Source organism: Neophocaena asiaeorientalis, unplaced genomic scaffold (genome assembly GCF_003031525.2).
Source record: "Neophocaena asiaeorientalis asiaeorientalis breed wild unplaced genomic scaffold, Neophocaena_asiaeorientalis_V1.1 scaffold280, whole genome shotgun sequence".
Taxonomy (NCBI): Eukaryota; Metazoa; Chordata; class Mammalia; order Artiodactyla; family Phocoenidae; genus Neophocaena; species Neophocaena asiaeorientalis.
Window position 1 is genome coordinate 331,661 of NW_020185321.1, and position 11,767 is coordinate 343,427.

Below are 11,767 nucleotides of genomic sequence, written 5' to 3' on the forward strand. Positions count from 1 at the left end.
AAACCCAAAGTCCTAAGAAATGTGGTGTGTCACATTTACAGTTAACACCTCCCTCTCAAAATACTGGCGCTCTCTCTCTCCCTCTCCTCTCTCTCTCTCTGCCCTGGACCTCCAGGGACCAATAGGTCAGCAATGCTGTTACTAGGGTGATGGCCACAGATGTCCTCATCCCCGCCCATGAGACGCTCTAGTAGGTGCGACAGACAGTGAGTGGTGGGAACGGGGCCTGTGGGGACTGCAGAGTGGGGTAGGGAGGGAAACGGGGCCCATGTCAGGGGCACCTGGCAGGTCTGGAGGTGGAACAGGCTTCCCCTGCGACCTGATCTTAAGATGAGGCCAGAGGGCTGAGCTGGAGCCAGGCAGGCAAAGAGACCTCCTGCAGAGGAGCTGGAGGTGGGAGGAGGGGCCTGGAGAGGAGAGTGCTGACTGCAGCTAGAGGCTTTGGACACTGGGCAGGGCAGCGGGAAGCCAGGGCTGGGGGAGGAGGAGAGACGAGGAGTGAGCTAGAGCAGGCCACGGCCAGGCCTGGGAGACCAGCAACGAGGCTGTGCCTGTGAGGGAGTGTCCGTGGCCTAGACCAGAGCACAGGCCTCAGCAATACCCAAGAAATAGGTTTGAAGTGTGCACACAATTCCCCACGGACAAGGCCTTACGTTCTCAAGCCTCCTCCCAGGAGCCCCCACCTGAGCCTCCATTCACAGCCAAGTGGCTGTAAGGCGGAGCCCGGCTGAATAAGCAGAGGGTGGCCTCAGCCAGCCAGGCAGTGAGCAGAGGGGCTAGAGCACAGCCGGCAGGGCCAAGGAGGAGGGCAGAGGCTGCAGCTGAGCTCTCTCAGGGAAGAGAGGAACGAATGAGCCAGTGGGCAGGTGGGAGAGGAAGGAGGAGCCCTTGGACAGCAGGAAATGAGGAGGAAGATGGGAAAGCTGGGCCAAGAAGAGGGAGTGGTGTGGGCACACCTCCAAGATGTCCCTACCTGGCTTGGCTCTGTTGCTTAGGCAAGCCACCACTTTGCAGTACCTCAGTGTCACCATCTATAAAATAAGCATCACAAGTAAAGCACAATGAGTAAGATTTACTATGCGTATCACCTCAGAGAGTTCCCACAATGTATGGTCTCATCTTTCAAACATACAGGAGCCTGTCAGTTGTCAAAGCTGTCCCCTCCGCAGCCACACTCTTGGTGGAGGCTTCGCACTGGTCATCCGTTTGCTGGCAGAGGACACTGAGATTAATCCACCCAGGATCACACAATGGTGGCTGGAACACGTGGTTAGGCCTCTCTCCCCCACATCAGCTATTCTTCTGGAATTTGATAAAGACTCCCTTTCCCCCTGAATTTAAAGCCCCGTCATTGCCTGCCAGGGTGAGAACAGGACTGGTTTTTGCGAAGCCAGCTCCTGGCTCCTGGTGGCGTTTGCTGCAGAATTTAGACTGCAATAACTATTGAACACCCTATCATCCGGCTGCCTAATTAATGTAAATGATAGTTAATGTCCGCTCACAGAGGCTGATGTTTCTCAGAGGAGGCCCTGCCAGCCGCCTGGGCCCCATTCCAGGGGCATTTATGGCGGCAGCCCCATTCTGGCTTTGTTGAGTAACAGGTAAGTCATGGCCTTAAATAATGAGGACAGAGGGCTAACGGGCCCCAAGAAGTGGGGAAGCACAGTTCCCGAATGAGATGAGAGAGGCACTCCCTCCAAGTTTCTTTCCTCTCGTCCCAGAGGCTCAACGGTTTTCTGAAACCCAAGTGGCAACATTTCCTAGGCCTTCCTGCACGGAGACCAAGGAGTGTTTCTCCCAGCCCCTGCACGGAGAATAAAACCCTAAAATCCCTGCCTCCCTCCAGCCTCACCTCAGCCCCAGCTACACGCTAGGGGACCAAGCTGTCCAGGTTTGCCCGGGACCACTGTGCAGTCCCAAGCAAACCTGCCAGAATGGTTTTTCCTGTTCACTGTCTGGCTTCTTTTAGCTCCGGGGGGAAGGGGGGCACACTAGATGCCACTCTCTCAGGAGGGCCTTCCCAGACCACCCTGTCTTAGTGATCAGCCTCCCCCCAGTGCTGGGGCACAAAGCTGGCTTTCCATGCCTGCAGGTCTGTCCCCACCCTGTAGAGAGTGCTGGGCCTTGCAGTGGCTGCCCACACTTCCCTGCCCCAGTCATGGGTGGAACACAGGACGGTGTGGGGCTGGCCTTTCTTAGGGAGAACCTGTGTCCAGCTCAGGGCTGCTCATCCTGGCTGCATATTTCAACTATCTAGGGAGCTTCCCGAAGAATTCCAAAGGCAAGACCTCACCTCCCCCAAATTAGGCCAGAATTCTTTGGGGCGGGGCCCTGACATCTGCATGTTTTTAATCAGTGGTAGAAAAGTCTGGGTTTAGATCCCAACTCAGATACTCCCAAGCTGCATGGCCTTGGGCAAGTCACTTGGCCTCTGGGAGTCGGGGCTTCCTCTTTGTACAATAGGAAAGTCTCCCCCGTGTTGTAAGAAGTGAAAAGGGACAGGCACAATAAGTCTCATTAATATTTGCTCTGTCCTGGCTCTTTCTGTTGCTGAATGGATAGTTCATGAGCATCAGGAACCAGTCTGAGTGCTGGGGCTTTGGAAATAGCTGTGTCTCACCACCCCAGACATGTAGCCCCAGTCTCCAGGGTGACCACGGCTACACACGGGCCCAGTAGGCTGGGCCAGGTGCCCCTTGGCCCAGATACCAGGGGCCTGGATTTGTCATGACCCTTCCACACTCTGTTATAAACACGCACCTGCCTCCTTGACTGTGAGCTCTGAGAAACCCATGCTGAGTCCCAGGGCTCAGCACAAAGCAGGCTCCGCGCAGGTGCTGGGGGAGTGAATGAGGGCGGGAGCCAGCGAATGCGCCCACAGCTGGCATAGCCAGGTGCTTGTGGGTCATTTCAGGGCCCTCTCTGTGACAGGACTGTGCTTCCGAGAGGCTTCTCTTGACCGCCCCATCCAGTGACCCACCTGCAGGCCAGCACATGTCCCAGCATGCCTTGCAGAGGGCACTTTGGACTAATGTTTTCAAAAAGTCTATTCCAGAAACTTTAATGTGGTCAATATAGCAGGTGGTGACTATCGTTCTGTTGTTTTATTTTTTTTCTTTTTTGAAAAAACAGAATAAACTGTGGAATAAAATACCAAAGTAAATTGCACATTTTATAATAATAAAGTCAGGACACTTTATTTCCTCACATTTTGTTCAGTTATATGTGAAAATGGAGGTCTACAGACACAAGGAGTGCTGATTTGGGTCTGTGTTAGGGAGCTCTGCACCAACACCTGGTATGAGGGACAGTGAAGGCATATAACAAGGAAATGGTGTTCAGAGGTGTGAGGGAGCAAGCCCAATGTGTCACAAATTATCCGGGGTGGAGCTGGACTCCAGCCCAAGTTTCTTACTCCATTACCCAGGCCCTAATTCATCCACACCTCTGCGGAAGCCCAGGATCTCCTCTGGCTCAGGAGCACTGAGGTGGGTGAGTCTTCTCCACTGTGGCCCTATGCAGACAGGTGTCTGAGTTGCAATTCCAGGAATCATAGACTTTGGCCTGTGGCCACTGAGTGCATCAGTTGGGGCTATTTTGGTTGCAAGTAACAGGAAACCCAACCCAAACTGGTGAAACAAAAAGGGAATTTATTGTACCCCATAATTGAAAGGTCAGAGTAGCACTACCTTCAGGAATGGTTTGATCCAGATGAAACAACGTCTTCAGGATACTCTCTTGCCATATCTTTGCTCTGTGTTGCCTCCTTGCTCAGACAGCTTCTCCCTTCACAGCAGCAAGCCTCACATTCCCTCAGTCTAGCTGAGGTCTAGCTAGAAAGAAAAGGAATGTTTCTTTCTGGTTGCCCTTCCTCCAGTCCCAGGATTTGACCATTTGGACCAGGTCTCCATCCCTGTTCTGTTCTGTGGCTGGGGCATCCAAGGCGCTAATTGGCCAGGCCTGGGTCACATGCTTCTGCCCTGGAAACACCTGGATGGATTATGGGAAAGGGGCTGTTCCTGCAAATGCATCAAGGTGCTATTTTAAAAGAAGGGAGGATGGATGCTGGTGGCAATGATAATAGTAATAGATGTCCACTCCACTGAGCTCTTGAAGAAGGAAACAGGTGCAGCACAGCGAGGGGCCCTGGGATGGATCGGTAGCGGTAATTCAGCTGAGCTGGAATTCCATCTCCCAGCATTCCCTTTCATGCACAGTTCCCAGTGTAAGGGGCCACAAGAGACCTTCTGCCTGAAAGTTGGGAGGCGGAAGCACAGTGGCAGCCATCTCCTCGGAGCCCTGAGGTCGGTGTCGGGCACAAGGCGCCACTGCCGCTCACATTGGCAGGATCTGCTGGCTCTCAGGGCTGGCTGGGGCTGCAGCCAGGCCCATGGGGCCTCCAGCTCCTGCCGGGTCCTCCTTCAGCTCCTATGGTCCCGGGCCATGAAGAAGGATGCCAGCTCCTCCTGCAGGACTCCCTCATGGTGAAATTGGAGGCAGGGAGACGGTGAGAGGCTGATGCAGTGCCAGCCTCCCAGGTGCATTCCATCCTTGTGCCCTCCCCGTTACATGCATCATCCCTTCCCAGTCACCTTCCCTGCAGGCTCCAGGTCCCAGGATCACACACAGAAGTAATGGCTTCATGTAGTCTGTCTAACCAACTCCCACAATAGGATGAGGTCAAGTCCCTAAAAATAAATCCTTTATGATATATAATCTCACAGAGGTTCTGCTCCTCTGATGGACCCCTGACACAACAGCTCAGGAATGATACATAGGACCGAAGCCAGGAGCAGCCTTCTGCCCCCGGCCTATGAGGACTCCCAAGTCACCCCAGGCACCATCAGTGGGTCCACTTCAGTCAGGCACCCAAGTTCATTTTGGAAGAAGCTTTGGCCCAGGTAGAAAACCTGGACTAGAGTCACTCCATCAGGACACAGGATCATCTGGGCGAAGAACATCTTCCCCACAGCCGCTGCCACCTCCCTCCCCTGGCTTACCCCAATGAAAATGCCCTCACTAGGTGTATCTCACTATCTAAAGATGTGGTCACAGGATGTAGAGGTCTTTGCAGTTGACTAGCCAACAGTTGCTCTAAGCCAATCATAGTCATCCTGCTCTCCTTGCCAGGGATTGGTTTATAAGTGGCCCTATTCTGGCCAATGAGAGCCATTGTGGCAATTGTCAGCACTGTTTGCTAGTACTTCCATTTCTCCTCACTTCTGGGGAACATTTATTTCCTGGTCTCCTTGTGGTCAAGCGGGGCCATAAAACTAACCTTGGCCAATGAGTCATGAGAGGGAGGCCTGTGTGTCACTTCTGGGGCAGAGCCGTTAACTGCTGGTGGGAGCCCTTTGGCACTGCTGCCACCAACAAGCAAGACGGCGGCTGCTCCCTCAGCCGGGTGTCTGAGTGATGCCAGCGAGGCGGCCCTCTATGGACCTGCTCTGGCACGTAGCATACGTGGAAATAAACCTTTGTCGTTTTAAGTCGCCGAGACTGTGAGATTTTTTGTTACTGCTGTGTAACCCAATTTTTCCTGGCTGTTACAAAATTCTACTGGGGGTTCCAGGACAGCTTCTTCTCTTCTGAGAATGAGGTACATATAGAAAGAGAGCCAATAACCCCCTTTTGTTCCTCTAGATGGTGCTATGTAGGGATGAGAAGCCTGGAGCTCAGCCTCCATCCTGACACCAGAAGCCAGCCTGAGGGACCCAGCACCCTGAAGGCCACAGGGCAGAGGAACTGAGAGAAACAGGGATCCTTAAGGACGTGGTCAAACCACTGAGTCGACCAAGCCCGCAAATTCTCTTGCTGCTCGACTTCCTGTTATGAGAGGAAATAAAATCCCTTCTTGTTAAGCCAATTTGAGTTGGAGTTTCTGCTACTTGCAGCTGAAAACACCCCAGCAGATAATTGGTGTAGACACACTTCTTCCTCAGGTAAGCTGTGGAGGGAGTAGTTTTAAACCAACTTCACCCGTGAATAACCTACATCCAGAAAGGAGCAAAGTTTCAAAGCCACGTATCCTCTCCTCCTGATCAGAAGGCTAAGCAGGATGAAACTATGTATTAGGCAGCCGGAAGTACAGAAACCAAACTCAAAATTGGCTTACGTAAAAAAAGCAGGGAGAGCAGAAAAAATTGGTTCATGTAACTGAAAATGATGGGGCACTTGTAACTTCAGACGTGGCTGAATTCAGGGCTCAAAGATGCTGTCAGGAATCTGCCTTTCTCCATCTCTTAACCATGTTTTTTTTCCAGGTCGGCTTTACTCTCACTCAGATCAATGGATCCTGGGGGGTGTTGGTTCTCATCTGATCAACCTAAACTTCCCAGTGTTGGGACACCTTTCCCAGGAGCACAGTGAAGGGCCTGAGTTGGATCCTAGCCTAGCTCTGATCGTGCACACATCCCTGAACCGACTGCAGCTGGAGAACATGGTGCTCTAGTCCAGCAGACTCATACCCCACACCTACCTCCAGGGCTAAGACTGGGGTCAGTCCTCTCTGAATGAAAGGAATGAAGGAAGATAAAGGCTCAGTTCCCCCCAAAAAGCAAGTATTTCTGCCAGAGAAAGGATGCCACAAAGGAGAAAACAGTGGATAAAGACATCTGTGTAGGCCTGGTGTACTTGGTTTTAATGAAGAGGCTGGGCTGGGCTAGGGGCAGGGGATATGACTGTTATGTCAAGTCTTTGCCAGTCCAACAGCAAGGAGGGAAGGGATAAGACTGGGGGGAGGAGCTGTCTTAGTTGGTGTTCACCAGGAAAAAGCCAGAGACAAGGCTTTTAATGCAAGTAGTTTATTTGGGAGGTAAAGACAAACACTGGCAGGGGAGAGAGGAAGTGAGGCAGGAAAGGGAAGGCAGCCAACAAAGGGTGTGTTTTCAGGCAGGCTGGAGCCGTGGGCAACTGCAGGAGACCCCACCTCGGAGTTATCCCACCTGAAGGGTGAGGGAGCTGGGTTATTTATCCACCAAGGCCAAGTGGTGAGGGCTGTCACAGCAGGTTGATTCCTGGCATGTCTGTACCACCACGCAGGTGAACACAGGTGTGTTCTGGAGCTTTGGAGAGAGCTCACCGGTAAACAGATCCAGAGACTGGCTGTTGGCCTTCAACTTACAGGATACGGGCAAGACACCAAATATCTGCTACAGAACTAACATTAATTAGGCCAGTATTGTCTGCTCTACAAGTAACCACTTCAAATCCTAGCAACAGCCCAGTGAGGCAACTTCCAGCATCCTGAAAAGCCTCAGGAAGTGGCCCTCAGCTGGGGAGATGGGAGGGCACAGATTCAAATCCTGGATGCCTGGCTCTGAAGCTACTGCTGTCCCCACACACCCCACAAATTCAGCAGGGCTATTCTAGGCCACTGTCAGTCTCTGCCAACTTCTCAGAGAAGGAAAACCAAGCAGCCACTTCAGAGAGCCTCAAGGGCCTGTCTTTACCAATAGTCACTTTCTGGGCCCTGTTCTGGGCTCCCTGGGTGCCCACTGTGATCACAGTCAAGGCCTCCCCTTCTGTGACGGCTGCTCTTCCCAGAGTCTCTTTTCAGGAATGTTTTTCTTCAGATGCTAATGAATGACCCTTAAATTTCCCAGGAAAGGCTACCTCTTTTTGAAGTGGCTGAAGATCTCCGCTCTTGATTGCAATCTTCCCAGAGCTGATTTTGGCCACTCGGCTCTTACTTCTGAAGTGATGATGGGGGTGGGAGGAGAGGAAAGTGAGCAGAAGACAAGTGTTTGGCGCTCAGCTCTCCTACAGAAACTGCAGTCTCAGGAGGCAATTTTTTAGGCAATCAGAATTGTAAGGTAGAGAACAGAACTATCTTCTTTTCCGTTTTGTGCACAATTTCTCCCTGGTTTATACTCCAATATAAGGCACACTATCTGTATAAATCATGACTTGTAAAGATTTGCCACTTTCTTGGTGATTTTAATCATAGGAACAAAAGTATTTCTAGAAGTCTCATCCCTAATTTTTAAAATTAAAGTCTATGGGGAAATGTGACTTGAGCTGGAGACATTTATATTACATGTAATTTTTAGAAGTCACATATACATGCTCATAGATGTCAGAACACTTATGAAGCACTTGCCAGGCAGTGTTCTGAGCACTTTGCGTATATTAACTAATTTTAGCTTCACAACAACCCAATGACGTCAATGCTATCATTATTCCCATTTTGCAGATAAGAAAACTGAGTTTCAGAGAAGTTAAGTCACTAGCCCAAAGCAGAGCTGGGATTGGAATCCTAGCAGCCTGGCCCCAGAGCATGTGCCCTTTAATGCTATTGTCCATTCACAGACAGATGCACAGGCCCAGGGGGACACTTGGGCCTCTGCAGACACACGCACACCCACCACACACTCATACACATGCCTCCCGCACACACGAGCACACACACGCTCCTTTCCACAGGCTCTCTCCCACTCCTTGGTGAGTCCTGGCACAGACGAGGGAGAGAAGGCTCTACACTCGCAGCCTCATCTGGGAGGCTGCGACCCTCCTCTCCTAGTTTAAAGCCCAGCCCACACTCACATCGTCTTCCTCACCCACTACACGTGAGAGGGCAGGCCCCGCCTCTCCAGCACCACCGTCCACTCTGATCACCTCGTAAGGCAGGTGGGACCTGTCCTCCTGTTCAGCTGGGGAAAATGAGGTCCAGAGAGAAAAAGCAAGCGGCCCAGAGGCATCCTGGGAGCTGCAAGCCCCGCCCACCCCCGGCCAATTCCTCTGGGCACAGAGTGTACCTTTGCAGCCCGAGCAGATAAATTAAGGCCCCGGTTAGGGTGGTGGCATTTAGAAGGGTCTGTCACAGCGCAGGGCTGTCATACTAACGCCGGGTCAGGGGCTGAGGGTTGCTATTGCCTAATAATACACGCGTCCCGCCCACGTGCCACCCTCCACAGCCCGCAGGCGGCCCCACAGGATGTTCCCATTTCACGTGGACCCCGAGCGAGCCAGCCGCCGGCACAGCAGCCAAAGCTGTAAATCTCCGCTTCTTCTCCCAACTGCTGGGCTCTCCCTCACACTTCTTGCGGCTGGAGTTCTTATGGGAAGACAAAAAATAAAAAAATAATAAAAAACAAAAAAAAAATAAATTACTCGGGAATTTGTTTTTAATTAAGCAATAAGGCTCGATGGGGCCTGGCTGCCGCCTCATAAAGCTGCTCCCGGGGTGTGGGGAGGCATTTGGTCCAGATGAGTGCCTCAAATCAGCCCAGAATGTGATTAGATGATTACTCCCCGGAGTTAATACAAGATGATCTTCCCCAGAGTTGTCTTATTGCTATTATAAAAAGTCTGCAGGCAGGAGGGGGGAGGATGGCTTCGCTGCTTGGAGAAGATGAAAACGCCGATTCTAGCTGTCAGGGCGACATCAGGGCCTGAGCTGCCTGCCCTGCTTCCCCTCCTTCACCACACCTGCTCAAATGGTGAAACCCACCAAGCTGGATGGATGCTAACATCTTTCAAAATAAATGGGTCCCTGAACACAGGGAATAGGATGTGTCAACAGGACAGTGGGCTGGGGGGATGGAGGGTAGGTACAAGGAAATCTCACTTTGAGATACCTTCTCCTCTCCTGTCAGGAGCAACAAGCCATTCTCACTCCCAAGGCAGCTCAGTGCACCTCACCAATGCTACAGAGACTAAAAGTGTTAATGTCTGTGAATTTTCAAACATCTCTCTCTCATCTCTCTCTCTCTCACTCTCGCTCTCACTCTGTCTCTCTCTCTCGGTAAATGCTTTTAAAAAGATGTTTCATTTTGACAAAATACATAATTCATCAAAAAATATATATAATAGAGCAGTTAACAGTTGAAGAAAATTACTAGATTAATGGCAGGACAGTTGCTTCAAAAGTTGAATTTCAGTGGGTTAAGAAAATTGATAAAATAATTAAATGTTTTTGCAAAACTGACTCTTATGACCAAGAAGAAAGAGTCAGAAGCAGAGGATGTCATATCAAGTGATTACATTTTGTCTGAATATATATGCCTCCTCCAAACCAACGTGACTCAACCTTTGTTCATTCTAAGAATGTTTGGGCAGTTGCAAGCATAACCTACATTTTACAGTTGCAAGCATAACCTCCAAACCAACATGACTCAACCTTTGTTCACTCTAAGAATGTTTGGGAAGTTGCAAGCATAACCTACATTTTGTTAAATGGAAGATAAACATTTTCATAATTTTATTTCAATTCTGAAGATCAAAGTACTTTCTTCTTTTTAAATTTTCTCTCTTATTTTGTCCCCGTCTTGAGATGACTCACTTTAAGGGGCTTTTCTCTGATAGTGGCTGTCCTCAGATAATGAGGACCCCCTGCATGTGTAATAAACAAAGGTACAGATGTGGTCTAAGGTTAAATTTCATGCTCCATCAGAAAATTCCTAAGAGAAAGAGACCTCATAAGTAGCAGTCACATGCAAGCACTTTCAAATACAATTGTGATGCCAACAGTCAAGAGACATCCCTCTTTAAAAAGACAGCTTATGAATGTAATGAATGTGGCTGAAACTTCAGGCAGGGCTCAACATGTTGGCACCAGAACATTTTCTAGTACATTCCCTAACTCTAGACTGTGCTCCTAACGGAGACTCAAATCAACCACAACAGGTACTGCCGTGCATATCATGGGTGTGCACGTGGGGACTGAGCCCAAGTCACTTGTCCTCTGGGTGTTAGTCTCCGGGGAGGCAGAATCACAGAAGACCGTGATGTTGAGCAACAGATCAGTGAGAGGGCTCAGCGGGGTGCCGTGGGAGAGAGGGAGAAGGGCAGGAGTCAGGGGAGCCTCTGTAGTGGGAGGGATGGAACATCTGAGACCTGAAGGCTAGATTTCCCAGGTGAACCTCAGAGGGAAGGGTGTTTCAGAAGAGGAAGCAGCGGCGATTCAAAGGTGTGAGAGGAAGGCTGAGCACATCTAGCCGGGACGCTGACAGCCTGTGCACTGGGGAAGAACGATGCCTTGGGTGTTGATTCTAATGAAGAAGAACCACCCAAGTCCAGTGTCAGACCTTTGGTAGTCCAGGCCTCTGAGGGCTGAGGAAGGAGCAGCCTTAAAGGGCTGCAGGTATGTGTGGGAACCACAGCTTTCCCTGACTGTCCAGACCTGGATGTCCAAGGCGGCTACCCAGAGAGGAGCCCAGCATGGTGGAGGCAGCTGGGTCTTGCAGCCCTTGCCCAGGACTCCCCTTCCCCTGAGGGTCCTCGCCGCCTCCTTGCTGCCCCTCTGTGCAAAGGTCCAGAGTCAGGAAGGACCCTGGTCACCCACTACACTCTGACCTGCGAACAAACACAGGCCAAGGCTCCGACACTGTGGTGAGAACTTCCTCAAAGCTAGGCAGAAGCAAAAGGGAAATAAGCAAAGAAAGCAGTCATCATGGCCGTTGCTACAGTCCATCTGGAACTGGCGATGAGCTGGGCACTCAGAACTACAACAGGAAAGTACAACCCACTTTATTTGATAGCTTTGTCCCATTCACTTTGGATAGAGTTTCTCTACAGCACTGCCGACATTTGGGGCCAGATAATTCTTTGTTACGGGGCTGCCCTGTGCATTGTAGGGTGTTTAGCGTCATCCCTGGCCTCTACTATCTACAAACCAGGAGTACCACCCTCTCAGTTGTGACAATGAAAAATGTTCACAGATATTGTCCAATGTCCCCTGGGGAGGAAAATCATTCACATTTGAAAGCCATTGGTTTTAAACATGAATCTTAAAAGGAACATCTCCAGGCTGGTCAAGAGACCCAGG